The following is a 27,345-nucleotide window of genomic DNA, read 5'->3' as shown; positions in this document are numbered from 1 at the left end:
AATCTAACTCTAAAGTCCTAAGAGTGGCACCTACCCCTCTGCTCACCACAAATAATAAAGGACTGTAGTTCTATTGTACAGTTCTATTTCTGAGAATAGAGAAAGGTACAAAGAAGGTAAATCTGGAGATAGAAGGTTGATTAGTGGGGGCTAGGGAGGCCTGCTAATGGATTTCTTTTGAGAATGAAGAAAATATCCTAAAATTGTTGTCGGGGATGGCTGTGAGATCTATAGATCTTCCAAGTGTGGACTTCAAGTGTGTGAGTATATGAATTCTCCCTCAGTAAACTTTTTCTTAAAAGAATGTAGTTCAAAATTACTGAGGTTGTTTTGTTTTGGAGTTTTTCCAAAATCAATTCATTTCTCAAATGTATCCTCCCTCCTAATTTCAAGACCAGCATAGGAAAAATTATGTGAGAACACACAGCACAGAGGGGGTGGAAGAAAGGGCATTGGAGGAACTCTCTGACTCATGGCTGCCATTGCTTTATGGAGGAGGTCTGTCCTTGATAAACTGAGTATCAAGGGGGTGGGGGATGTTAGTTAGCTTTTCATTCCCTGTGACAAATACCTGAGAAAAACAACTTAGAGGAGGAAAGATTTATTTTTGGTTCATGGTTTCAGAGGTTTCAGTCTGTTCTCAGCTGGCTCCATTGCTTTGGGCCCCAGGTGAAGCAGAACTTCATGGTGGAAGGGCATGGTGAAGAAACGCTGCTCAGCTCATGGTCGTCAGGAAGCACCTGGGTGGGCACAAGAGAAATACCCTTCCAGAACATGCCCCTCCAGTTAGGGCCCACCTCCTACAGTTTCCATCACCTTCCAACAGTTCATTCAAATTATTAATCCATCTAATGGGTTAATCCACTAATAAGGATAGATCTCATGATCCAACTTCTGAACACTGTTGCATTTGGGGACTGAGTCTTCAACACATGGGCCTCTGGGGGATATTCAAGATCCAAACCAGAATGGAAAGAGTAAAATGAAAGTGAGGAAGACTGGGTGGTGGCACAGACCTGTAATCCCAGCAACTCGGCAGGTTGAAACAGGAGGATCCCAAGTTCAAAGCCAGCCTCGGCAACTTTGTGAGGTCCTAAGCAACTTAGCAAGAGCCTGTCTCCAAGAAAACATCAAAAGGGCTGGGGATGTGCTTAGTGGATAAACACCTCTGCATTCAATTTCTGGTACCAAAAAAAAGGAGGGAGAGAGAGAGTAGGATTCTCATAGATTCCTCCAGGTTGGTCTTTAGAATTTGTGAAAGGCCCAGGAGGATAGGAATTGGCTCAAGAAGTCATCTTTGGGGTGCCTGTTAACAGAACCCCCCCTTAAATGAGCTTAACAAAAATGAACTTTCATTAGGATGACGCGGGGATATGTTCCAGATCCAGGGGCAGAGGATACAGACAAGTTCTGGAAGGACCAGAGCCACCAGTGCCAAGGCTCTGCCTCCCCACGATGGTGTTCTCCATCTCTTTAAATGAAGGTCAGAAAAGGACTGTCCAGGCTCCTACACTTCCTCTGAGTTCCAGAACTGCACCTACAGAGCACCTGAGCCTCAATTCTAAGTTCTTCCATGGTTTAGTCCAGCCAGACTTACATCTCAATTTAAACTGTTTACAGGTAAGTTTATGTTGATATTTCCTTTTTGTTACATGTGAAATGACTACTTCCAAACTTCACCTTTTAAAAATGAAATTCAATTAATGGGAACAACACAAACAGAGGCTTTAGAAACCTATAACATTCCCACCAACCAAGAAGAGGCAGGAAGCCCCGCCTGGGAGTAGGAGGGTTCAAACCTGACTCTGCAACCCACTCACCACCATGGGTCTCAGTTTTCTCACATATCAACATCTTTTCAGCTGTAGGGCTCTAGGTATTTTTTAACATAAAATAAGGTAATGCTAAGCACCTTCCTAAAGAGTTTAGCGTGGACATAAAGCTTAGCACAGACATATAGCCAGAACCCAGTAAATCTACTAATACTATCATCAAACTAAAATTTGAGCCACCCACTAGATACCTTATTTGGAAATAGGATCTTTGCAGACGTAATTAAGTATTTGGCATGACTACATATGGGATTAGAGTAGGCCCCAAATCCAATGACAAATATCCTCATGGGAAGAAGAAGGCACAAAGAAAGCCACATGGAGATGGAGGCAGGAACTGGCTATGTAACCACAACAGGAGAATCCTGGCAGCCACAGAGCTGGAAGGATCCAGAAAGCCTTCTCCCCAGAGCCTTTGAAGGGAGCATGGCTCTGCCATTACCTTGACTTCAACCCACTAATAGTGATTTTGGATTTCTGGGCTCTAGAACTATGAGAGAATATATTTCTGCAGGTTTAAGCCACCAAGCTAGTGGTGATTGTTACAACAGCCCAAGGGAGAGTATCCTGAGCTCCTTTATAAAATCCACCTGTTTTCCCAGACTTCCAGTAGATTCGGGACCTTCTGATTGGGTCTCTGGTGCCCCCTCCTGGTCCAAAGAAAGAACTGTGTCTTTCTTTGTCCTTTACTTGTGTCCTGCAGGTATTTGGCATCTCAGATGAAATGGGAAAAACAACTCACCATGCACAAAACTCAACTCAAAATGGATCAAGGGCCTAGGAATTAGACCAGAGACCCTGAGCCTAATATAGGGAAAAGTAGGCTTAAGTCTTCATCGTGTCAAATTAGGCCCGAATTTCCTTAACAAGACACCTAAAGCACAGGAAATAAAATCAAGGATTAATAAATGGGATGAATTCAAACTCAAAAGCTTCTTCTCAGCAAAAGAAACAATCAATGAGATGAACAGGAAGCCTACATTTTGGGACCAAATTTTTGACACATGCACATCAGATAGAGCACTAATCTCTAGGATATATAAAGAACTCAAAACACTTAACACCAAAATAAATAAATAAATAACCCAACCAATAAACAGGCTAAGGAACTGAACACTCTTCAGAAGACATACAATCAATGAACAAATATATGAAAAAATGTTCAGCATCTCTAGTAATTAGAGAAATGCAAATCAAAACTACTCTAAGATTTCATCTCACACCAGTCAGAATGCAGCTATCAAGAATACAAACAATAAGTGGTAGGGGAGTGGGGAAAAAGGCACATTCAAACATTGCTGATGGGACTGCAAATTGGTGCAACCATTCTGGAAAGCAGTATGGAGATTCCTTAGAAAACTTGGAATGGAACCACCATTTGACCCAGCTATCCCTCTTCTTGGTCTATACCCAAAGGACTTAAAATCAGCATACTATAGTAACACAGCCACATCAATGTTCATAGCAGCTCAATTTACAATAGCTAAACTGTGGAAGCAAACTAGATGCCTTTCAACGGATAAAGAAACTGAAGTATTTATACACAATGGAATATTACTTAGCACTAAAAGAGAATAAAATTATGGCATTTGCAGGTAAATGGATGGCATTGAAGAATCTCATAAGTAAAGTAAGCCAATCCCAAAAAACCAAAGGCCGAATGTTCTCTCTGATAAGTGGATGCTGATCCATAAATGGGCGGGGGAGCATGGGAAAAATGGAGGAACTTTGATTGGACAAGGGGGAGTGAGGGGTGGGGAGGGGGCAGGAAAGATGGTGGAATGTGATGGGCTTCCTAGGTACATACGGTGTGACGCTACGTTATGTACAGAGAAATGAAAAGTTGTGCTTCAGTTGTGTACAATGCATCAAAATGCATTCTGCTGTCATAGATACCTAATTAAAATAAATAAATAAATGAAAATGGGAGAACCAAGGGAATCTGGTCACAGATCAGGCATAGTGGTACACACCTGTAATCCTGGGCTACTTAGCAAGGGCTGGGATGTAGCTCAGTGGTAGAGCACCCCTGGGCTCAACCCCAGTACTAAAGAGAAAGCAAGAAAGAAGAAAGAGGGAGAGGGAATAAAAGAGGGAGAAAGAAAAAATATGGTTGTAGGGAGAAAATAATAGGGCATAATTTCACCCTGTCTTGAAAAAATAGTGAATTCTTTAGCACTTTTCCTAAAGTCTCGTGCTCCAGCCTGTGCCTTCTTGTCATTTTTGGAAAATTCCACTCTCTGGTGATGGCCCACCCAACTTCTCTCTCATATCCTTGAATTCCCCATTAACAGAGATCTCTTCTTATAACTCAACCACACACATCCCACAGATGGTCTGGAAACTGCATGCTTCCAGTATCATCAACTCATACTGTCCTCTGTGATCACAAACCCTATCCTTCCAGCCCCAATTCTCAAGTACCCCTTGCGTAAACCTGGACTGCTACCCCATTTATCCTTCTGATTCAGTCCATCTCTCTTGACTTATTCTCTTGCCAAACCTGAATTTGTCTTATTTGTCATATTACTATCACTCTCTCACAAACATCAACAACTCCCTGATGCACTCTCCTATCTCCCATCTCTAGCTCATCCAGTGATGGTTTTCAGTTTTCTTTCTTTCTTTCTTTCTTTCTTTCTTTCTTTCTTTCTTTTTTTCTGGTACTGGGAATTGAACTCGGGGGCACTCAACTCCTGGGTCACATCCCCAACCTGTTGAGGGCCACAGCCGAGTCGGGATGACGCATGGCATTTTTGCCAGAAGTAGTGGTTGAGAGGTGACGCTAACGAGCCATTAAGATGATGACTTTTGAGTTCTGGCAGAGTTCCCGTTGAGTTCGCTTGAGCTCTCAGGGGATTCCCAGAGAATTCCCATTGGTTGGGGAAGTGCCGGAGGAGGGATATTTCCGGTTGCTAGTTCCTGGAGAGGCATGTGTGGGGGAGTTCCTGGGAGCATGTGTGGAGTGTGCTGGTGGAATTCAGAAATAAAGTTTGTCCCTGCTTCAGTGGCTCGTGATTTGTGCCCAGCCAGACTGCGGCACCAACCCTATTTTGTATTTTATTTAGAGACAGAGTCTCACTGAGTTGCTTAGTGCCTCACACAGTTACAGATCCTCCTGACTCAGCTTCCCAAACTGCTGGGATAGCAGGCGTGCGCCACCGCACCCAGCTCGGTTTTCTTTTTACTGGCATAAATCCAGCCCCGACCATCTTCCACAAGCATTTCTCTGTACTCAGACCACTCATCCTTCCCCTCTTGCCCTCCCACTATTGACTGAAAACCTTGCCTCCCTTGTCCTCGGGAAAATGAAGTCATCATTGAAAACTAGAAGCCACCTCTTATGGTTTGGATATGAGGTGTTTCCCAAAAGCTCCTGTGTTAATGAAGAAATGTTTGGAGATGACATGATTGGATTATGAGAGCTGTAGCCTAATTAGTGCATCCTAATCTGAATGGATAGTGACTGTAGGCAGGTAGGGCATGGCTGGAGGAGGTGGGTCACTAAAGGAGTACCCCGGAAGGCTGCATCTTCCCTGGGGCCCCTTCCCCTCTCTCTGCTTCTTGTCCAACAGGAGGTGAGCAGCTTTCCTCCACTACATCTTTCCACCATGACGTTCTGCCTCACCATGGGCCCAGAGCCATGGAGTTGGCCCACCATGGACTGAACCTCTGAAACTATGAGCCAAAATAAACCTTTTCTCCTCTGAGTTATCTTCATCAGGTATTTTGGTCGCAGTGACAAAAAAAAGTTGACTAACACACCATCTAAGCCACGTTACTGATCTTAGTGCATCTACCACCATATTGTTCTTTCTTTCTGCTATAATGGAGGACAAGTCCCTCCTCCTGTCTAACCCCTTCATGTATACTTTAGATCCCATCTCCCTTTCATCTTTCCCAAATTTTATTTCTTCTGTTATTCCCAATCTTCTTTCCTACATTATCAGTGTCTCTCTTTTTGACAAATTATTTTCACTGACACACAAATCTGTTAGAGCCAGCTTCATGGGCATGTGCCTTTTGCATTTTACACAGAGCCCTGTGCTTGGTTCACTCCTACACTGACACTGGTCATTCATTTTTGAACAAGGGACCAGTTCTGCCAGCTACAAAATCTCCCATTTTCCTGTTCTTTCTCCCTGGTTTGTCAACAGTATCCAATATGAATCATTTGTACTTCTACTTATGTCTCACTTCATGAATTCACTTCATTTCACTTTATTCTCATTAACTCTAAAGTATTCTGATCCAACACTTTTCTCCTGAAACCATCCTTGCCAAAGTTTCCAATGGCCTTGATTGCTAAAGTGCAATGAATGCTTTTCTGATGTCATCCCTGAAGCCCTCCTCTTATTCAGCCTCCTAGCACCCTGCTGATGACTTTCTAGAATGTTCTCAATGAGTAATCGTACAATCTTTAGTGTTTGATTTTGTCTTCTTGAACTAGGCTCTAAGCTCTGTGAGCAAGAAGTGTGCCCTGTGCCTCATGTGTGCCAGCACCTGAGGTCGGGCCAGGCACATAGAAGGCTCAGTGATGTTTGTTGGGTTAATGAATGAACGAATGTGCAAGAGAATTAAAGATCTTAGTAAGAATTCAAGGGATGAGTAATGTATAAACTCGGTAGGGAAGTTTTTAAAGTTAGAAAGATCTAAAGGACCAAGAAAAAAAGGAGAAGCCAAAAAGCTGGATGGCTTGGAAAAGCATTGAGCAGCTGCAAAATAGCGCACATCGGGAAAGCCCAAGGGTCAGCTCTTGTGGTCAGTCGTCCACACTAAAGTTCAAGAACTCTAAGTCAGTGCCTCGAGTTCTGAGTGCTGACTAGTGCTGGGACGGTCGTGGGTGTGGGTGGATTGGGTTAACTGGGAGTGAAGGGTACTGGGGTGAAGATCAAGTTGCTGCTCTGAGGTTGCTGGATAGGTTGCTCCTGTGAATATTCCAGCTATCGGATCAACAGAAGTTGGAGTCAAAAGGAAGACATCACCAATATTTTCAATTAATAATAACTGACACTTATAAAGTGCCTGCGACATGCCAAGTACTGTTTTAAGTGCTTTACACATGTTATTTACATGTTAACTGTTCTAGGAATTCTAGGTTATTACTACAGTCCCCATTTTAGGGGCGAAGGCATTGAGGCACTCGCCCAGGTCAAACAGCTAGCAGACATACAGTTTTGCTCTAGGATCCGAGCTGTTCCACCAGCTCTTGTTTGAATGACAATGTTGCAGTTAATTGTGGAGAAGAAGGCAGAAGCTAGACCTCAAGAGCTTTGTATTTCATGCCAACTTGGTCATGACCCTCTTGACCAATATCATGAAGGATGTCCGGTTGGAGCATGGCAGAAACAGATTAATGTTCTGTGCAGATCAGTCAGGCCAGAATGGCCTAGGGGCGGGAGGGCTCTTCAGAGACTCTCTGGATAATTGGGATTGATAGTAGGCAGGCACTAAGAATTGTATTTTGGAAAGGACGTGGAGGTATGTGGCAATGGCAGGACAAACCGGAGACATGGCACACTCTGGAGGAATAAGCAGGAGACAAAACTGCCTCAGGGAGACAATTGAAGCTCATCTAGCCCAAGGGGGACAGAACACAAACCTGGTGACCTACAAAAATGGCTTTCTGTTTGGCAGCCTGCACCCACAAAAAGGGCAGACAGGCCGGGGTGACCCACTGAGGTCTCAACAGGGATGAACTGGCCAAGAACCTGCATGAGGGATCTTCAGGAATTTGGGGCGCCTCTTTCAGGACCGCTGGCTCTGAACCTGCTTGCTGTCCTCAAGGCTGTGAGCCAGGATTGCCAGCAGAGGGCAGTACAGGCTTGCATTTGGTCTTGGTCTCCAGCAACAGTCCCTCTGCACCTGCCCAAAGTCCTGAGCCTGCTGGGAGCACCAGGCATTTCTACAGCACACATTTGAGTCAATATAGTGAGGGGGATGGGGTGCAAGAAAGGCCTGAGGAACCCCAAGGACCAAGGTAACTCGCTAAGCAGTTTTGGACTTGGCAGGCCATGAACACACCTGCACAGGGGCCCGCTCCCCACTCCTTTCTATTCCCACCCAGCTCTGGGGACCCTAGAGAAATGTTTAGAAGCAGCATTCCTAGGTGGTATACCCCAAAGCCAAGCCCCAATTCCCACTTCCTCCAGCTGCACCCTACCATTTCAGTTACCTTTCAGTTAATCCCTATCAGGGGATTAATTCACTGATTGGGTTAAGACTCAGCCATTTCTCCTCTGAACCTTCTTGCATTGCCTCACACATGAGCTTTTGGGGGACACCTCACATCCCAAACGTAACAGGCAGAGACTTGGAGAATGACTGCTGGGGGTGGGGGGGAACATGAGGAATTCCAAGGTGAGTGTGAAGCCCTTGCAAGCCACTGTGCACCCTCGAGCTTTCCAGAACACCTCAGGAGGAGGCTACATCCTGTATCTCAGTCATGTCTCCCCAACACCCTCCCACCTTTGGCCAGAAAGAACCCTCATCTCATCTGAAAGTATTCGAAAAGACCCCAGAGAAATCCCTGCCCGCAGTCAGAAAATAACCAAAGGCTGTCTGAAGGCCTCTGGAATGTCAGGTTGAAAATATCACGTGCAGAGTGAGCCAAAAGGAAGTTCTGAGGAATCATGATCAGGATTTTCTTTTTTTTTTTTTTCTTTTTTTAGCATTAACAAACTGTAAAACAAATATATATATATATATTATTTGATTATTCAAAATCCTGGTTTTTGCAGACAAAAGTAAAATTAATTCACAAGAACACAGCAATTATACCCCTCCCTCCACCCAGAAAAAACCTACACCCCTAAAACCAATCCATGTTGTGTAATTTAAGTTTCAGGGCCTACAACTGAAGGGCTCATCAAGTGCAGCTGTTAAAAAGTCCCACTTTCCAAAAACACCTGACAGCGAAGGGCACAGAGACTAAGGTGATGCCATCCTCACTCATGGACTGTGTAGGCTACCACATCCATTGGACTGACCCATGGCCCTTTAAATTAAAGTTTAAGCAGGACTGCAGACCTGTCCACCCCACCTGAAACCACCATGTAAAACACCCCCCAGGAGACTAATGAGATTCCAAGGTGCAATGATAGGCCAGCAGTACGGTATTCTTTTTTTTTTTTTTTTTTTTAAGAGAGAGTAAGAGAGGGGGAGAGAGAGAGAGAATTTTTTAATATTTATTTTTCAGTTTTCGGCGGACACAACATCTTTGTTTGTATGTGGTGCTGAAGATCGAACCCGGGCCGCACGCATGCCAGGCGAGCATGCTGCTGCTTGAGCCACATCCCCAGTCCAGCATGGTATTCTTGAAAGATCTTTTTCAGCTGCTGTGACCTGCTTTGCTTTTTTTGCTCTGTGCTGCTGTCATTTCTGCCTATTGTCTCAGTGATTCTGCTGGAGTCCTGGTGGTCACAGCAGACTCCCTGGGCCATGCACAGCAGCCAGGTGTCTGGCCCCAGCAGGAACAGAGCCAGCGCCAGGGACCCGGGCACTCATCCTGCTGGCTAGACCCAGCAGTGCCAGCAGTGTGGCCATGGTGCCCAGCAAGGTGCCATGGCCAGCACAGCGGACCCGGACATGATCAGAATTCTTAAGTAATAAAATGCATTAGGCACATGGCCTCCTATGAGCCGAAAGCTGAGCAACACAGAACTTGAACCCCTGATAATAACAACAGCTAATAGGCAGAGCAAGCTTCCTAGGAATCTGCCACAGAGCAAAGTTGTGAACTCACTCGGGTCTTGACCGTGGGGATGCTGATACTCTCCTCATCTCACAAAGGAGGAAGTCAAGTCTCAGGGGCTCTCAGACCTTAGATCATTCACGGTCATACAGGACCTACAGGTGGAGCCTGGATTCAGACCCAGCTCCAGTGACATTGCTAATGACTACACCCTTGCTGATCCTGTGCCGGGTGCCAAGTGCAGCCATGAGCTCAACCCAGACAGTCCCCATCCTGGGAAGGCTCAGGAGCTGCTGGAAGGATAAGTTTACCAACTTCAGAGATTGTTAGAGTCACACTCTTGGGGAGCCAGAATGGCCCCAACTGTCCATTTCGACTGGCAAATTCTCCGCCCCCCACCCAGTACTTTAAGGAGGGTATCAGTGCTACCAGGGGCAGATATGCACACATTCACCACCCACCCCACCTCTTCCCCCATGGGCCCTCTGTTTCAGCCCTACTGCAAAAAGTAGTTTTCCTAGCAGCAGGGGACCTTAACAATTGGGAATGTCTCAGTGCCTAGCGTGTTTCAGGATGTGCCACCTGTGAGGACCTGCTTCTGCCTGGCCTGCCTTCATCCTCACTGAGTTGTCCAGCTCTTTAAGGAGCTTGAGTCTGAGCAAGAGCCCTGGCTGGGGAGCTGGCCCTCAGGAATGGTGTTACTTCTTAATCCAAAAGAGCAGAGAGGGAAAAATCACATCTGAGCTTTTACATGGCAAGCTAGTGGGAGGTGGAAAAGAAGAAGTTTTAAGAACAGTATTTCAGGTGCCCCAGGCAGCTCTTCAGAGCGTGGCTTTAATTAACCTCCCCTTTCTTTCTCTATCTATCTGACCTTCTCCCTCAACCTGTGCCCACTGCATTGTCCCTGGGGAAACACTGTGAACAGCTCTTCTACGGGTGACAACCCACATCCATTTATTTATCATCACCTAGCTATACTTACCACAGAACAAAACACAGCCTCTTACGCCCAGGGCTCAGTGGACCTGAAGCTGAGGCATCTGTGCTCTCACGCATTCCTGTTCCCTTTGTTATCTGCTCTTTATTTTTTAGAACCAAGGCCTGCTTTCATTTGTCTGCACAAGTGGGCGATGTCTGAGTGCACCCTGGGATGGAAGTGTTCCCAGACATGGGCAACTGGGGGAAAGGTGAGGCCACTCTGCCCACTGTCTCCAGTGGCTATGTTTGCATCTGGCCTTTGGAGTTTGTTTTGTTTTTCGGCATATTGCCGATGCTCATATTAACTGCACGGCTGCATTAGGTGGCTTTGGAATTTCTGCAGCCTCTTACTAGTAAGCAAGGCGTGTGCCTGTTAACCCTCCCGTGTGCTTCCCTGGCTGCCTTAGGATGAAACATGTGCTCACCTCCTGCAAGAAGTCTCCCACTTCTTTCACAGGAGCACTGTGAGCCTCTGGCCAGAGAGTGAAGTATCTCATCCCAGGAATCCATTAAAATTCTTTCTGAGGGGCCAGGCGTGGTGGTACACATCTGCAATCCCAGGAACTAGGGAGGCTGAGGCAGGAGGATTCAAAGCCAGCCTCAGAAACTTGGAGAGGCACTTAGCAATTCAGCGAAACCCTGTCTCTAAATAAAATACCAAAAGGGCTGGGGATGTGGCCCAATGGTTAAGTACCCCTGGGTTCAATTCCCAGTACCAAAAAAAAATTTTTCTGAGGCTGGGCTTGTAGCTCAGTGGTAGAGCGCTTGCCTGGAATGTGTGAGGCACTGGGTTCAATTCTCAGCACTGCATGTAAATAAATAAAATAAAGGTCCATCGACAACTAAAAAAAATACTTTAAGAAAAAAAGTCTTTCTGGATTTATCCACAAGGAGCCAGGTTTTGAAAGAACAGGATATGAATTACATGTTTAGAGGGTGTCATCGTCTGGGATTTCCTCCACACATCCCATTGGATCAACTTAAATGTCCACTTCAATTTCTTGAGACCACAGTTTTCCAATCTTAGCACTACTGATTTTTAGTGCCAGAGAATTCTTTGCTGTTGGAAAGCTGTCCTGTGAATTATGGGATATTTCAGTAGACTCCCTGGTCTCTGGCCCCTAGGTGCCAGTAGTATCCCCAGTTGTGACAACCTAAAATATCTCTAGACATTTTGATTTGTCCCCTGAAGGGTCAAATCACCCCTGGCTGAGTTTGGCTATGGTGGTAGGTGGAAGGCAAGGGTGCCACAAGACATCCTATGATATACAGGACAGCCTCATGACAAAGACTTATGTGACCCAAAATGTCAGGAGTGCTAGGGCTGAGAAACCTCGCTCTGTTTAGCCAGGCTTCAGTCATTGCTTTGGTTTTTTCAGCTAAACAAATTTCTAATTGATACACCCCTCATCAAGAGTTTCTCCCTGCTGGGCACAGCAGCACACACCTGCAATCCCGCAGCTCAGGAGGCTGAGGCAGGAGGATCTCAGGTTCAAAGCCAGTCTCAGCAACTTAGTAAGGCCCTAAGCAACTCAGCAAGACCCTGTCTCTAAACAAAACAGAAAAAAGGTCTGGGGATGTGGCTCAATGGTTTAGTGGCCCTGGGTTCAATTCCCAGTACCCCCCAAAAGAGAGAGAGAGAGAGAGAGAGAGAGATTGATTCTCCCTGTAAAAAGTAGAAAAGTCTTGAAGCAAGGCAGAGTGGCATATATCTATAATCCTAGCTACTGGGAGGCAGAAGCAGGAGGTCACAACTTGGGTACCTTGATAGGAGACTGTCTCTTAATTTAAAAAAAAAAAAGTATAAAAGTGATGAAGAGGGAAAATGTGCTCATCCTAAATGTGTGGACATTCACACCTTTGTAGAGACATAGACAGTCCCTTTAAGAGAAATTCAGCGAAAAGGGGAGGCCCCGGGAGGATTGACCCACAGGATGCTCAGGTGGTAACGACATTTAATGACCTCCATGCTGACTCAGCCTCCATGCTGAAATTCCCCTTTGAGGGCTTCTGTGAAGAGTCTCCTCTTGGGGACTTCAGTGCCACACCCTTAGGGGAGTACACAGCAATAAACGTGTTGTGCCCAGACCTCTAAGTGGGTGGTCTGTGCTCTGGTGAGGGAGGGCCCAGGGATCCCCCTTCCTTGGTGGCCAGACACACAGACCTGACCACAAGGTAGAAGATTTGTAACTAGAACCTTGTAACTGGGACACGTGGATGTCACTCGTTCTCAACTCTGAGGGGTGAGGCTTCTCCCCTGTTGGCAGTGCTGAGGATGGAACCCAGGCCTCCTGCATGCTAGGCAGGCGCTCCTCCGCTGGGTGCTAAATACCCTCCACCTCCTTTGATGGGTGCCATTCTGGGATTCCATAAATTTGAAGGCCCTCAGAAGCAGCGTTTTTGTGTGTGGAAAACTCCTACCTGAATCTGGTTCTCTTGGGAGGCAGAAGGATAGGATTCCTTTTTCCAAGCCAAAGCCAGAAAAATCTCATCAGAGACAGAAACAGCTCAGGCCAGGCGAGGTGACCCATGCCTATAATCCCAACAGCTCGGGAGGCTGAGACAGGAGGGTTGCGAGTTCAAAGCCAGCCTCAGCAACAGTGAGGCGCTAAGCAACTCAGTGAGACCCTGTCTCTAAATAAAACACAAAATAAAGCTGGGGAGTGGCTCAGTGGTTGAGTGCCCCTGAGTTCAACCCCCCGTACCCCTCCCCCCTCAAAAAAAAAAAACAACTCAGTGTGCTTTGGCCACTTTCCATTCTCCGCAGCTACTTGGCCAGCAGTACTGCCCCAGTGGACCTGCACAGCCTGCTGGGTGAAGAGCTTGGCTTCTAGGATCTTTCTCTGCTTTCTGGAGAAACAAACTTGTGCTGCTTCAGGGTCTCAAGTCTGGAGCTTAGGAGAGTCCCAGGAGGGCCCTCCCCTCCCCTGTGGTGGGAAACACATGGAGACACACAGCTCCCATGCACACATCTCAGAACCCTGTGGGAGAAATATTCCCCAGCCTTGGACTTAGGGTGACTGATGTCACAGGAAGATTTCCATATTGCAAAAAATTTCCTCCCTTGATACCATCCAGTCTCTGTGTCCTGATTTCCCAGTTGAATCATGGCCCTGCGTGCTAATCCTCAAACCTGTAAATATTACTTTATCTGAAGGGAAAAAAAGGGGGGAATTTTGCTGATGTGATTAAATTCAGTCTCCAGATGGGGTGATTTTCCTGGATTATCTGAGTGAACCAATGGCATCACGAGGATCCTTATGACAGGAATGTGAGAAGAGCCAGACAGACAGAAGCGGGAACAAGATGTGATGCAAAGCAGAGACTTCAGGAGAGACACTCTCTGAAGATGGAGGAAGAGACCACAAGCCAAGGAACACAGGTGCCAAGAGAAGCTGAACTGGTCAAGGAAACCTTCAGAAAGAACCAGGCCTGCCTGAAACTTGACTTTAGTCCAGGGAAACTGAAATCAGAATTCTGTTCTCCACAACTGTATGCAAATGAGCATGTGTTGTGTTTAGCCAGGAAGTTTGTAGTAATTTGTTACAGCAGCCATTGCACACTAATACACACCGCATGCATATTCATTTTTCACCACGTATTGAACAATTTAGGCATAATTGCTGAGCAGCTACTTTGTGCACACACTTCTCAAGACATAATAAGGAAGGGTAAGAAAAGCAACTGCCATTGCCTGAGCCAGCATCATTTGTGATGAGCACTGTGCTCTGAGATTTTATCTACATGATCTCATTTAATGATGAGCACTGTGCTCTGAGATTTTACCTACATGATCTCATTTAATTCAAATGAGAAACTGATGCTCAAATGGCCTCAAATAGCCTGCTCTAGGACCCACAAGTGATTGGAACCCCAGGTCCAGGCCACACCTTTCCCAAAATACAGACTTCCTGAGGCTCATGAAGAAGCTGCAAACGTGGCCCAGCACGGGTGTAGCAATGCCTGCTCACTGCCCTGCTGCTTCCTGGCCCTTTCTGCCCTTCCCTGGCATAGAAGCTCCTTTTCCTCAACAATCGAGCACAGGTACTGAATGCCCACTATACGCCAGACACAGTGCTGGCCCGCGGGGACTCTAATATGAAAGAGCTTCTGCACAGGGAAGGTCTCCTGTTAGGGCTTAAATCCACTCATACCATCTTCCCGCCTGCTCTCTCTCTTCTGTCTTTAACAGTATAGTGCCCGGGAATTCATACCAACCCCCACCCCATCGACCAGTGACCCAGGACATTGTTCCTGCAAAAGTCCCTCAGCTCCCACACCCCTAGGTGGGTAACTGTTCTTTTTTACACCAGGTTAAGCGTGGGTTGCCCAGGCTGTCTGCTGGGGGAACTTGCTCGCTGATGCACGTGTCCTTTGTTAAAGGTTCCTCCTTCTCTGCCCCATCCCCCCCACCCCACTTCCTTTCTGCTTCCAGAGACCACCTCCTGGATAAACCACCTGCATCAAAGCCCCTGCCTCAGGCTCTGCTTTTGAAGAACCACCAACCACGATGCTGCCCACACACGCATCATGATCTGTCCTGAACTGGCTCTGGGACAGAAAGTGTCCTCCTGGCCTTCAGGGTTTGCAAAGAAGAGGTGCCAACCAAAAGGACCTGGGAGTGGGCTCACACATTGGCTTGAGATGCTGCCCAGGACTGATTCTAAGTCCTTCTAGAACCCCACATGTGGTCAAGATCACACTACGGGCAATGATAAAAGGAGCGGTTTTCATATGTGCTGGGCAAGAACCACGCGTTCTATCATTCAGTGCTCATAATAACTCAGACTCAGAAATGTTCCAAGTGGAGGGCCAGGAAGCAGCAGAGCTGGATCAAATGCAGTTCATCTGAGGGAAAGCCTGGGATCCAAGTCATGGCATTCTTCACTCCAAAAGGGCCGGGGCTCTGATGGGGAAGGCAGTTGTTACAGTTCCAGGCTTTTAATAGTCAATCATCAGCTTAGCATCTTTTTTTAACTGTGCTTCTGACACAGATTCACACCTGTGACCAGTGTGGACCCTGCCCAGCAGCCTCCACCCACGGTGGGTTTTAGACATTGAATCAGACAAAGCCCAAATTAACTGGGTATGTGCAGTACTGCAACAAACTACCCCCGGCTCCGCTTTGAAAAAGCATTGATTATTGATCAAACCTAAGATGATTGATCTTTATGGCTAATGTTCATGTAGTATATATTATAAATGAGGATAACTAAATGCACCGAATTTAGAAGATAGCATTATAGCTTCATTTTTAAATGAAGATCTTATGACTTCTAAGTTACACTATGATGAGAAATAGTAGCAAAAAAAAAAAAAAAAAGAAGAAGAAGAAGTCCAAGCACATCCTGGGCATTGGCACATCACTTCATTGAACCCCCTTGACCTCCCTAGGAAGGGATGGTAACAGATACTCCAGAAGTCAATCAGCAGGTGGGACTACAGGGCAGAGGGGGGCTGTGGAGGTTGGTGATTCCAAAGCCCTTGCTTTCCACCATTGAGCTCTTTTGTCACTATTATTTCTAACTGTGGCTATAAAGCGGGCTCTTTTGGTCATTTCCTGACCATCCATCTGAGCCTGTATTTAAATAATCAGTTTTCCAAAGCAGCAGCGGGAAGCCGAATTCACTAAGTCTATCACCAAATTTTTTGACCATAGCGGGACACTGGTCATGGATGCATACGAGCCTGAAATATCCAGGCTCCATGACAGTCTTGCCACAGAAAGAAAAATAGAATAGCCAATTCTAAAAGCAGCTCTCTTTCTGCTGGATCATGCTGAATTACTGGATGGGTGGGGGAAGAAACAGAACTTAAAATGGGTAAAGTAAGAAATGTTTAAAATGTCCCTTTTTTTGTCCTGAAATTTTAGTCTCTTCTGGAAAAATAGGATTTTCTAGCACAGATACGAGAAGTTGTAGCTCTTATTTCTAGCTGTAGCTTCCTTGGTCTGCTGATTGTGTTGTTTTGACTTGCTTTGGAAAAGCATTCTTGCTAAAAGCTGTATAAAACTTTTTTTTTTTGTACATAGTAGTACTTTCTATAGTATAGCTTTGTGCCATGCAGCATTTGAAGACTCAATTTTAAAAAATTGTTAACCTGTTTCTGACTTCATGTTAATTTCTGTTTCAACAACTCTTTCCTGAAGAATTCAGGATACAACTTCTTGTGTATGACAGCTTTCCTCACACACCATTTTTGTGGGTGTGTATATATCTGACTTGGGGAAACTACAAAAAAACCCACAAAATGTAGCTTTTAAATTTGTCTAAAAAGACCTGCCTGTTAAACATTTTGTGTTCTTAATCAATTGAAGAAGCCAGTGGCATTTTTAATTTTATATTGTCTGTTTTCCATAGTATATCCCTGTTGACTTGTTTGCGACCTTTATTAATTGCCATTTTCTAAAATTTTTTTCAATAAAAGGAAAGAAGATGTGAAAAAATAAATAAATAAACAAATAAATAATCCGTTCTCTTAAGTTGGAAACAGAGGCAGACTCAGAGCACCCACACAGGCCCTGGCGGGGCCCCAAGTAGCCTGCTTCCCATCCTGAGATCTGCAGGAGAGGGGGAGCTCCACCTGCTGGGGATGGCACTGCCCTGGAGCTGTAAGGGGCAGTGCCACCGTCAAGGTCAGGCTGGAGGAGAATGCCAGCTGACACCACATTAGTCTAGTGATCGAAGTAACGTCACCCATGGGGAGGCTTGTCAACATCACGTCCCCTGACACAGCCCACAGACAAGGCCACGTCACTCCAGTGGGACTCTTACACAATGCACAGCCTCAGTCTCATCATGAGAAAACATCAAACCAACTCAAAATGAGCTGTGTCCAGCCTTGGGAAAGGCAAGGCAAGACTGAGGAAAACGGTGAGAGATCAGAGGACTCCGAGGAGACCTGGCAACGGATGGGAAGCAGCATTCTCCTGGGACCTGGGAACACAGAGGGAGATTCATGGGAGAAGCCAGCAAAGCCCACGTAGAGTCGGCAGTTTAGTGAACAGTCCTCTACCATGTGAATCGCACGGTTTGGATTGTTGTAGTCGGGTTATGTAAGAGGTTACCTCTAGTGCAAGCTGAGTGAAAGGCACGTGGGGACCTTCTGTACTATTTTTCTGTAAGTTTTAAAATATTTCATTACAAAACTTTAAAAAAGAAAAAAAAAGCCTTTAAAATAGGTGAGAAGAGAAAATAACAGGCTGAAACTAGGCTGTCTAGGAAGGAACACGGCCTCAAGCCCTGCTTCTAACAGATGGGCAGATGATATATTTTAATTTATTTTTTCTTTTTTTCCCCCCAGTACTGGCCATTGGCCTCAGGGGCACTTTACTACTGAGCTCTACTCCCACTCCTTTCTATTCTTTTCATTTTGAAATGGGGTCTTGGTAAATTGTGGAGGCTGGCCTACCTCCTCCTACCTCTGCCTCTCCAGTAGCTGGGATTACAGGCATGTGCCACCTAGCCAGCTAAACTTTTTCTTAATTTTTTTTTTTAAGGCTTTCTTCTGGAGACTTAGAAAGGTCCTCCACAGACAGGGCTAAGAAACTTGACCCAGCAGGAAGGAGAGGTAACCAACCTAGCCCCCAGTTTACAGGCAGCCCAGGGGAAGAAGGCAGCCAGTGCCAGGAAAGATCTAAGCCTCACAGATCTGAATTGATCCTTAACCCCTCAACCCCAGGCTCCAGAGACCACCCCTCCTCCACAGTCCCACAAGCCCACTGCTGTCCCCCTGCATTCCTAGCCTAAGTCCTGCCTCAATTGAGGCCCTCTTCATACCCATTTTGCCCTGATTCCACCTGTGTTCAAGGGTGGGCAAGGAGGCGAAGGATGTTTGCCCTCCAGCTCCTTCCTGTGTCCTGCTAGTCCTTAGTCCCCAGCCATTTGTCGGCGTTTCCGGCCTCCCTTGCCTTGGGATGAATAGGGAGTCTCCCTGTACCTAGGACATAGGGTGCAGGCAGTACTGGGCGGTTTGCAACCTCGTTTCCCGGCTCCGGATTTGGGGGAGGCTCCGGGGAACGGCTTGTGCCCTGCCCTACCTCCACTGCCATGGTTCTCAGATTAATGGCTGAGCAACGCTCCCTTTCCTGGCCAGGCATTTCCGGGGGATGTTGCAAGGATTGGAGAATGAACATTTGGAAAGAACTCTTTGAACTCCTTCATAAATAAGTCTCCCAGCTGGAAACGCTGATGCCTTGTCGTGAGTCCTGGTAAAAGTCTCAAAGCACTTAAGGCTTAGTGTTTCTCCCCAGTCATGGTTATTAATTGCACGCGTCACTAGGGGCTATCCCGGGCCTTTTCACCGCGCCAGGCTACGAGATCCACTTGTGGTACACATGAGCTGGTCCTGGGGAGCCCTGTGACTGCGGTGATGCAGGGAGACAAAGGTCACCTGGGACCTGGGCTGAGTTACTGGTTGAAAAGCAAACCAGCAGTGTGTGTGCATGTCCTGGAGGATGAAGTCACCGCAGGGGTCAGGGCTCCCACACACTGGACCTGGCCCAGGGAGGAACTCAATGATATAAATGATGGCATCCCTTTTATCACAAGTTTGGGTCAGAAAAGCAGAAATAGATATCGATAATGCAAGGTTCTCTGTTTTGGTCATTTATAGCTTAAAAAAAAAAGTACAATTGGGACAGGGGCTAGGATCAGTTCCTAAAGTCAAGACTTTTCCTCACCGTTCTCTGCCTCCTGGATTTGGCACTTCCTTTCCAAATGGGCTTAGTGTCATGGCATTGAGGGGCTGAGCACAGGGAGTTCTGTTTAGAAGATGTTCTGAGTATCGTCCCTCTCACCCGGGGCGCCACTGGGAACTGTAAACCGCTTCTCAGAAGGGCATTTACGGTTTGGCTCAATTTCTGAGAAAAGGTCAGGAGGCAGAGGAGGACTTACAACTGTGGGGAACAAGAGTAAATAAGTACAGAATAACAATTTTTGTTCTTGAGTTATCGTGGGGGGTGGGGAAAGCTCTTCGAGTAAATTGCCACCAGGTGGCGCTGTTATCCTCTTACACAGCCCAAGGTTGTGTGTGGCCGCAGATACGGTGTGGAGCGTTGGGTGTGATCTGTGTGGCATGTACATGTGTGTTTGTGGATACGTGTGCATGTAGTGTGGGGTGTGTGTGTGTGTGTGATATGACTGGTGTGACGTGTGTGTGTGTGGGTGTGAGGTGTGTCAGATGTCTGCTGCATCTGGCATGTGGTGTCCATGTGGCCTGTGCTCACACGTTCACTGGGACTGGGGCAGCTTCCCTCCTGTCTCCCGCCACCTCTCATCCTTACCTCTGCCCCTCCCCTAGCTGTCATTCCTCTTCTCCATCCCTGGTCAGAAATTAGCAGAAAGGAGCAAGAAAATCCAGCAGGAACCGAGAAACAAGTCAGGTCTGTTTTGTGGGACACGGAGGGAAGGAGCACGGTCCTCCGAACCCAGTCTCCCCTTGGAGCCACCTCCCTATCCTCCTCCCTCCGCCCCAGCTTCGCGGTCCTCTGCTGCAGCTTGGGAAGATGGCTCATCACTCTTGCCTCTTGTGAAAACGAAAAGAGGACTCTGAACAGAGCTGAGACCCGAAGAAGAGTCCTGAACCTGGGGCTTCAGACACTGTTCCTGTTAGACACTGGGACCCAGAGGAACCTTCCTGTGCCCCTGAGATCACTCTGTAGGAAAACCCACCTCCTCTGTCCTTGCCTAAAACCCATCTCCTCAAAGGCCTCGGCATTCAGTTGTGCCTGAGAACCAGGCAGTGTGGACAGGACTGCATGCCCTAGTGGGAGCTGCAGAACATCACCCTTCATTGATCTGTTCTCTCTCCACCTGCTTAATAGGCATTAAAAGCCACGCTCTGAAGGGCTGCCTCCAGCAGTTTTCAGACGCATTGACATAATGGACTTGTCTCCACAGGACCAACCCCTGGGGACTCAGGGCAGGCGAACCATTTATAACACTGTCACGTTGCTGGAGAGGCCCGTGGTGCTCTGGAAAGGGCTGTGGTGGGCGCTGATGAGCGCTTGGAGTTCAAATCCAGACTCCACTCTCTACCTGGCTGGATGACCCTGGGCAGATTACTGACCCTGCCTGTGCTTCCACCCCCCTCTCTGCAGATCGAGGTGGGCAATCCTTGTGCACTGATTGTGATTCTTGATAATACACTATTTTATCGTGAGTCTTGGTAACATGAGATAATATAGGCATATTCACAAAAGAAAAAGGTCAAGGACAATATTAACGTTGCTTACTGTGCAGCAGGCACCGTGGTCAGTGCTCAACATACGTAAGTTATTATAATCATTCTTCTTATTATTATCATTGTCACCATTGTTGCTAGTGATTGAACTCAGAGTCTTACACATGCTAAGCACATGCTCTCTGAGCGACAACCCCAGCCCAGCACAGATAATTTACCTTAATCCTCACAACAGATCCTCTTTTACAGAAGCAGAAAATGAAGTCCAAGGAGCATGGAGCACACTCTCCCTGTGTGAGAAAGAAGCCTGGTGTTTGTTTTTTTTAATATTTACTTATTTGTAGGTGAAAACACAGTATCTTTATTTATTCTTATTTGGTGCTGAGGCTCGAACCCAGTGCCTCACACATGCAAGGCAAGCACTTGACCACTGAGCCACAGCCCCAGACCCAGAGGCCGGGTGTTTTAATGAAGCACATGAGGCAGAGAAGGCCTCGGAGGAGGTGGGTTTGGATTTACTTGCTGTGTCCTACAGGGGCCTGGGCACTGGTCTCCTGCATGTGGGTGATGCATTCAACAACAAGATGGTGCCCCATGAAACCGGTGGCCGAGTTTCCTCAGTGTGACATGGAACATCAGGACATATTCCAGGCTAAACCAACACTCCCCGAGGAAGTGGCATTGTGGGAATTACTGAAAACAGCGATGTATCCCTCCAGAAGACACTGGTTTTCTTTTTAAGGACCTTAATCAAATCACGTTGGTGAAAGATACTAATGTCTTTCTCACGGGGTGTGGTCAGAAAATGGCCTTGACAGAGACTCTGCCTTAGACCTGGAAGCTCAGGTCTTCCAAGACCAAGGCGTCAGGAAGACCAACGCTTGCCTCCGTGCACAACACGGGTTGCTGGCCTCTCAGCCAACCCGTCGACCCTTTCCTGGCCATGAGAACTTTCATTAGGAAAGAGGACGGCGATTTCTGTTCATTTGGGGGATGGGAGGGGGATACGGGGGGTGGGGAAGCTGGGAGGGATGAGCAAGAGGAGGAGGGATGGGGAGCACCAGGTAAAGACAGGTAAAGACAGCGCCCGGGGAGGTGCAGGCCCGAGAGTCACCACTGAGAGGGGACTTTAGGGGCAGAAGCCTCTAAGAGGCTTTGCAAACAGAAAGGCTAAGAAGGCTGAGGGAGGGCCACCGCGCTGGATCAGGGCTGTCAGGGCCTGGTGGCCTCCTCCAAGCTCCATCAAATGGAAGGGCTGCCCTGGTCCTCCTCCCGAGAAGGCAGCCGCTTTCCACGTGTAAACAATGAGCTCACTCATGCCCACAGGCCCCTCTCTGGCCTTCCCTTCCCAGGGAGGGGCGGAGGTCCCCAAAGCTCCCCCTCCCCCTCTGGAACCAGGGCTCCTGGGTGTTGACAGCCACCACCTCTGAGAAGGGAAGGCCCTGGAAAAGCCATCTCCTCCCTTCCTGCCCCTGCTTTTCCCAGCGGGGCCTCCTCACAATGGAGCCAGGCCAGGGCCTGTTGCTGGGGGAACCAGCGCACAGCCTGCCCAGCCCCCTTCTCTACAGAAATAGCCAAGGGAGAGAGCAAAGGATTAAATTGCCCTAATCTCCCAGCTTCAGGGGAGGCTGGGCACTGGCCGCTCAGAGCTGGCAGCTCCCCATTGGTCCCGAGGAAGCAGGGGCCAAGGCCTAATTCCACCATCCCTCAGCCCCATCTCGGCATCCCTCTCCCCAACCACAAACCCCGCAACTGGGAGGCCAGCAGCTTTACTCCCCTACAAAGCCGACAGCGTCCGTCCGTCCGGCTGGCCCATCCTGATCTCTCCCAGCAGCACTTGGAATCCAGGAGGACGGGCCTCCCTCCCCTGGGAGCTGTGATTTTCCCTCGTTGTGACTCTTTGTCTGTGGACGGTGATGGACGAGAATCAGACCACCTCTACCTGCAGCTGAGGCCCTGCCAAGGCCCACGGAGAGGCCGGTCACCACCCTCCACTGTCCCCCAGCCCCCTGCGGAAGTCTTCATCCAGGCACTCAGGCTTTCCTTCCGCTCGGGGGGAAGCTTAATACAAACAAAACAAAACCGGGCAGGTAGCTCAGTGGTTATAGGGCCCGGGTTCAATTCCCAATAAGAGAAAGAAAGAAACTGTGGTCAGAACGCATACCCTTTAAGAAAGTTATAAAAATGTGTGCAGAAGAAAATTAGACCCCTGGGGCCGGCAACACTAATGTCTTTTCACCTAACTTCATGGATTTAATGTACAAAACAGATAATTCAGCAAACCCAGCTCTAAGGCCTCTACTGACTTTCCTTTGTAGACTAAATGTGAGACGGGCCCCTTATACACAGCGGGGGCGGGGGGGGGGGGGGGGGCGGGGGAGTGCGAACTGGTGGTTTTTTTTTTTTTAAGCATACAATTTGGCAATGAGTATCAAGAATACTTTAAATTTTTTACCCTTCAGTTCACTAATTCCATTTCTAGGAACCTATCTTCAAGAATGATCAGATGTACACCAAAAAATATTTTACAGAGACCTTCATTTTGGCATTACTTATAATAGCCAAAATTGTCTTCCTCATACATGTTGATAAAAAATAAACTAGAGGATCAGTTTAATAAATTGTAGCTACTTGGGTGGTAGGATACTCGGTGGTCATTGAACGTCACGTTTCAAAGAGTGTGTGACGCCTGTGTTGATCTTCCCTTTCTACAGTCAGATTCTTCTCTAACCCCTCCGGATGCTGCAGGGCCCACTGGTCTCTCCCAGCTGACCACAGCGCGGATGCTCAGTACCAGACATTTAGGCTATTGTACATACAAAAGGGAACTCAGGACTGCAAGCTGCCTGGGTCCAGGCTGTGACTTCCAAGCCCTCACTCCTTGTCAGCTCCTCGGTCTTAACATGTCCTCGATTCTGTTCCAATTCCACACAAAGAAAAAGAAAAAACTGTTGAGTACACAAACCTCCGCAAGCTGGCCTTCCTTCCTGCCTTTCCAATTTCATGAGAGGTTTCACCCATGCTCCTCAGGGACGCCCAGGTCCAAGTCCTTTTAAATTGCTGGTCAGAACCTCCCTCCCGCTGGGCTTTCCTTGTTGTTGTTTGCTTGTTTGTTGTTTTTAAGTCTTGCTGCCGTCTGTCTCTTTCTGTTCCCACTTCTGCCACCCCAGGCCCCGTCACTTCCCACCTACCGACTCTGGGTCTCTGCTGGGCCAGCTGCTTACAGCCTCTTGTCCCTGCAGAGGATCCTCTATCCAACCTCTTTTTAAGTTCTTTTCAGCCCATCACTTCTGCTCAAAAGCCATCACTCACCACTTTCAAACGGCCATTACTGAATGAAGTGCCACCTTCTTATCCTAGCAGGTGGGTCCCCCTTAATCTTATCCCAGCCCATCCATCTTCCTGTTTTATACCATGCAACTTCCTAATTAATGTTCCTAACTCCCGCCAAATTGGTACATGCCCCAACCCCAGGACACATCCTGTATCCTGAGACTTCTCCGTTAGGACCCGTGTGATCTTGGATCAGTAACTTAACCTCTTCAGCCTCATCTCCTCATCTACAAAATGGGGATAATGCTGATAAAGCCTTCTTCACAGACTTGCTGTGAGGACAAGGCAGATGCAGAGACGCAGCAACTGTCCCTGACTTGCCTACCGTTTACAACTGGGGCCCAGCTTGGCAGGGACAGCTCATCCCTGCTCCCCACAGTCAGAGCGGGTGGAGGGGGATGGAGGATGCCCTCGAGATGGCTTGCTCACAGAGCTGGACAGTCAGTGCGGGGGCCGGGTGCCCAGCTGGGGCCACGGTCCTGAAGCCTCGGTCGTCCACCCCTGGGACTTTCCACAGCTGGGCTCTAAGAAACAGAGAAGCAGAGTTGCCACCCTCTTAAAGGTGAGGCCTGTGCCCGTCAAGCTTGTCTCCCATCATGCGCTGACTGTCAAGGTGGTCAGAGGCCAGTCCAGACGTAGAGGAGACGGGAAATAGTCTCCAGCCTCCCAGAGCGAGGGGCAAGAGTACAGAGGAAGGCAAGAATTGATGGCAGCCCCTTTGAAGACAAGCTGCCATGGAGGGCTTTTGCCATCCCCAATCTTGGCTGATCCAACATGTATTTCACATCGACTGAACTCAGAGCCGAGAGCTTTTATTTGCCAAAAGAATGCTTGAGCCAGGGGTGGAACGTGCCTGGAAACCCAGTGACTCAGGAGGCTGAGGCAGGAGGAACGCAAGTTCAAGGCCAGCCTCCACAACTTAGCAACAGCAACACGCTGTCTCAAAATTTTAAAAAAGGAGCTGGGGCAGGGGTGGGGTGGGAATGTAGCTCAGTGATAGAGCACCCCTGGGTTCCTCCCCAGTACTGGAAAAAAAAAAAAAAAAGATTGCTTTGCTGCCACAAGTAATGGTTTCCATGACTGACTTTCCCCTCTTGCTGTGACTCGTCCGAACATTCCAACCTAACATTACGCTCTTTGAGGGCAAGGCTTCTGTCCACAACATACAATTTTTTATTCCCCCCACAGAGATTTACACATTGTAAACTCCCCATAAATACACAGCCCTTGATTTATTTTCTTCTGACAACCCCAGGACAGGGAACGCAGCATAAGAGTTGCTTTTATTGAATTTCGTACAAGGCCAGGCTCAGTGGGCTCCAGGGACACTCGGAGAAACGGTCCTTTGTTCTCCTGCCCTGTCCAGAGCTGGGCCCGGAGCCTTCCAGAAGGGGAAGCTCAGTGAGGAGGCTGCAGACCGGGGAGGGGTGTGGAGGAAATTCCATTCAAGACCCTCATTTCCGAAACTGCTCTGTGATTAGCCTGGCTTTGTGCTGGCCCCAGTCCAGTGGCAAAGAGAGGCCAGCCCTTAGGTCATAAAAAGCACCGGGGAAATACAAATGCAGGCCCTTTTACAGCCCCGAACAGGAGGTTAAAGGATTTGCTTTGTTGTTTGTTTATCTCAGACTGAAGCCAATTATCCCAATTACTTAAAAGAAAAAAAAAATTTACTAGAGATTGTATTTTAAGTTTATTTCTTCCCCCCCAGACAGGCCTCATACATTTTTCTTTTGATTCAGAAAGAACCCTGAGTCTCTGGCAGGGAGGGCGGCCTGGGGTCACATGTCAGAGGGCAGGGGGGGGTGGTCAGGGGCCACCTAATGGCTGCCAAATGGGCTTGCAAGTAGCCATAGATTTGAACTTTGCATTGTTGCTGCAGGCCTGAGGCCTGCACAGGAGGCAGGGCTGGGGAGCAGGCGCTGTGGTTCAAAGGCTGCGGCTCTGGTTTCACTTGGCTGAAGGTCTCTGTCCTGGAGCCAGCCCTACACATCCCGGCGGGACTCTTGTGCATGGAAGAGGGGAGGTTGGGGCTTGGGGCAAACACTGGGTAACCTAAAGCTGCAAGCCCGGCAGACCCTCAGGATTAGTGTCAGAGGAGGGTCCAGAGCCAGGATGGGAGGAGCTTGCCTGGACCAGGCAAGACCCTCATTTCCAGACCAGGATGCTGTGAAGTGCACACCCCACTAGAATCCTGACATGAACTTCAAGGTTTCTGTCTCCACAGTGAGAGAAGCACTTCAGGTTGGACCACTTGACCCCCACTGTCCGGAGCCTGCTTTCCTAAAGTCCCTTCCTCCTCCCCAACTCCTTTCTATAGGTTCCCTGGAATCCAAAATAGCCAATCAGGCCTGAGGAGCAGACCCAGCGCTGCCCCTGCCCTGTAGGCCTGGCACAGCTTCCGGAGCCCATGTTCCCCCCCTCCCCCTCCCCCTCCCCCTCCCTTGCTCTAGTTTTCCCTTTTGCTTCCCCAACTCTCTGGCTGGAAGGCCGACTGCATGGGTGGATTTGCATAGTTATATAACCCAAGTAAGTCGAAAGCTGTCAACCAAATTAAGGATGCCAGCAGGAAGCAAGCACAGAAGAATCCCCGGGTGAGTCTGCCCTGCTTCTGGCTTCTCATGTGACCCAAGGAGAGTGACCTCATCTCCTTAAGCTTCAGTGTCCTCAGCTGTAAGAGTCACACGGACCTGGCAGAGCTGTAACAAGTTTTTCGTTTGTTTTTTAACGGTACCAAGGATTGAGCCCGAGGGTCGCTTCAACACCAAGCTTTCCGGCCCTGCTTATTTTCTATTTTGAGACACAGTCTCAATAAGTTGCTGAGTCTGACCCGGAAATTGAGATCCTCCTGCCTCAGCCTCCTGAGACGCTGTGATTACAGGCATGCACCACACACCCAGTGAGTTGTAACAGGTTTAAAATTAAGTTCATGTGTCTATTGCAGAGCAACTGATGCCCTGCAAAAGCAGACACTGCCCAAATGAACCAAATAACTCCTCAGAAAAAGTCTGAGACAAAGGACTGGCAGTGCAGGTTGGTGGTAGAGTGCTTGCCTAGTGCGGGTGAGGCCCTGGGGTCAATAACCCAGCACCATGCTGGTCATGAAGGGAAAAAAGTCAGTAATTTCCCATCTTCCAAGGGAATTTAGTAATAATGCACATTATTGAGTTTTCTCCCAAGATATTCTAAATTATTCCCTGCAAGGTGAGGGCTTAGGAAACTGATACCTCGCAACCATCCCAGCTGTCTCTGATCACATCTTGCAGGTGGTCCCTGACCACACTTAGAGAAACACTTGTGTAAGGCTTTCCTGAGCAAAACAAAAAGAAC

General features: G+C 47.9%; 1 long non-coding RNA gene across 2 annotated transcripts in view; it reads right to left on the bottom strand.

Moving 5' to 3' along the window:
- LOC144369777 (uncharacterized) overlaps positions 1 to 24,181 on the bottom strand; it is a 41,681-nt gene extending 17,500 nt beyond the window's left edge. The window contains exons 1-4 of one of the 2 annotated variants that reach the window (XR_013429535.1): positions 23,877 to 24,181; positions 23,505 to 23,600; positions 20,904 to 22,589; positions 572 to 740 (exon numbers count right to left, since the gene is read on the bottom strand). This is a non-coding gene — a long non-coding RNA (uncharacterized LOC144369777). The remainder of the gene's footprint in view (positions 1 to 571; positions 741 to 20,903; positions 22,590 to 23,504; positions 23,601 to 23,876) is intronic. The other variant, XR_013429536.1, reaches the window with a different exon arrangement.
- Between the last annotated feature and the right edge of the window lie 3,164 nt (positions 24,182 to 27,345).

Source organism: Ictidomys tridecemlineatus, chromosome 13, assembly GCF_052094955.1.
Source record: "Ictidomys tridecemlineatus isolate mIctTri1 chromosome 13, mIctTri1.hap1, whole genome shotgun sequence".
NCBI lineage: Eukaryota > Metazoa > Chordata > Mammalia > Rodentia > Sciuridae > Ictidomys > Ictidomys tridecemlineatus.
Note: the sequence above shows the minus strand (reverse complement) of the source record. Positions and strands in the feature narration are given on the sequence as shown.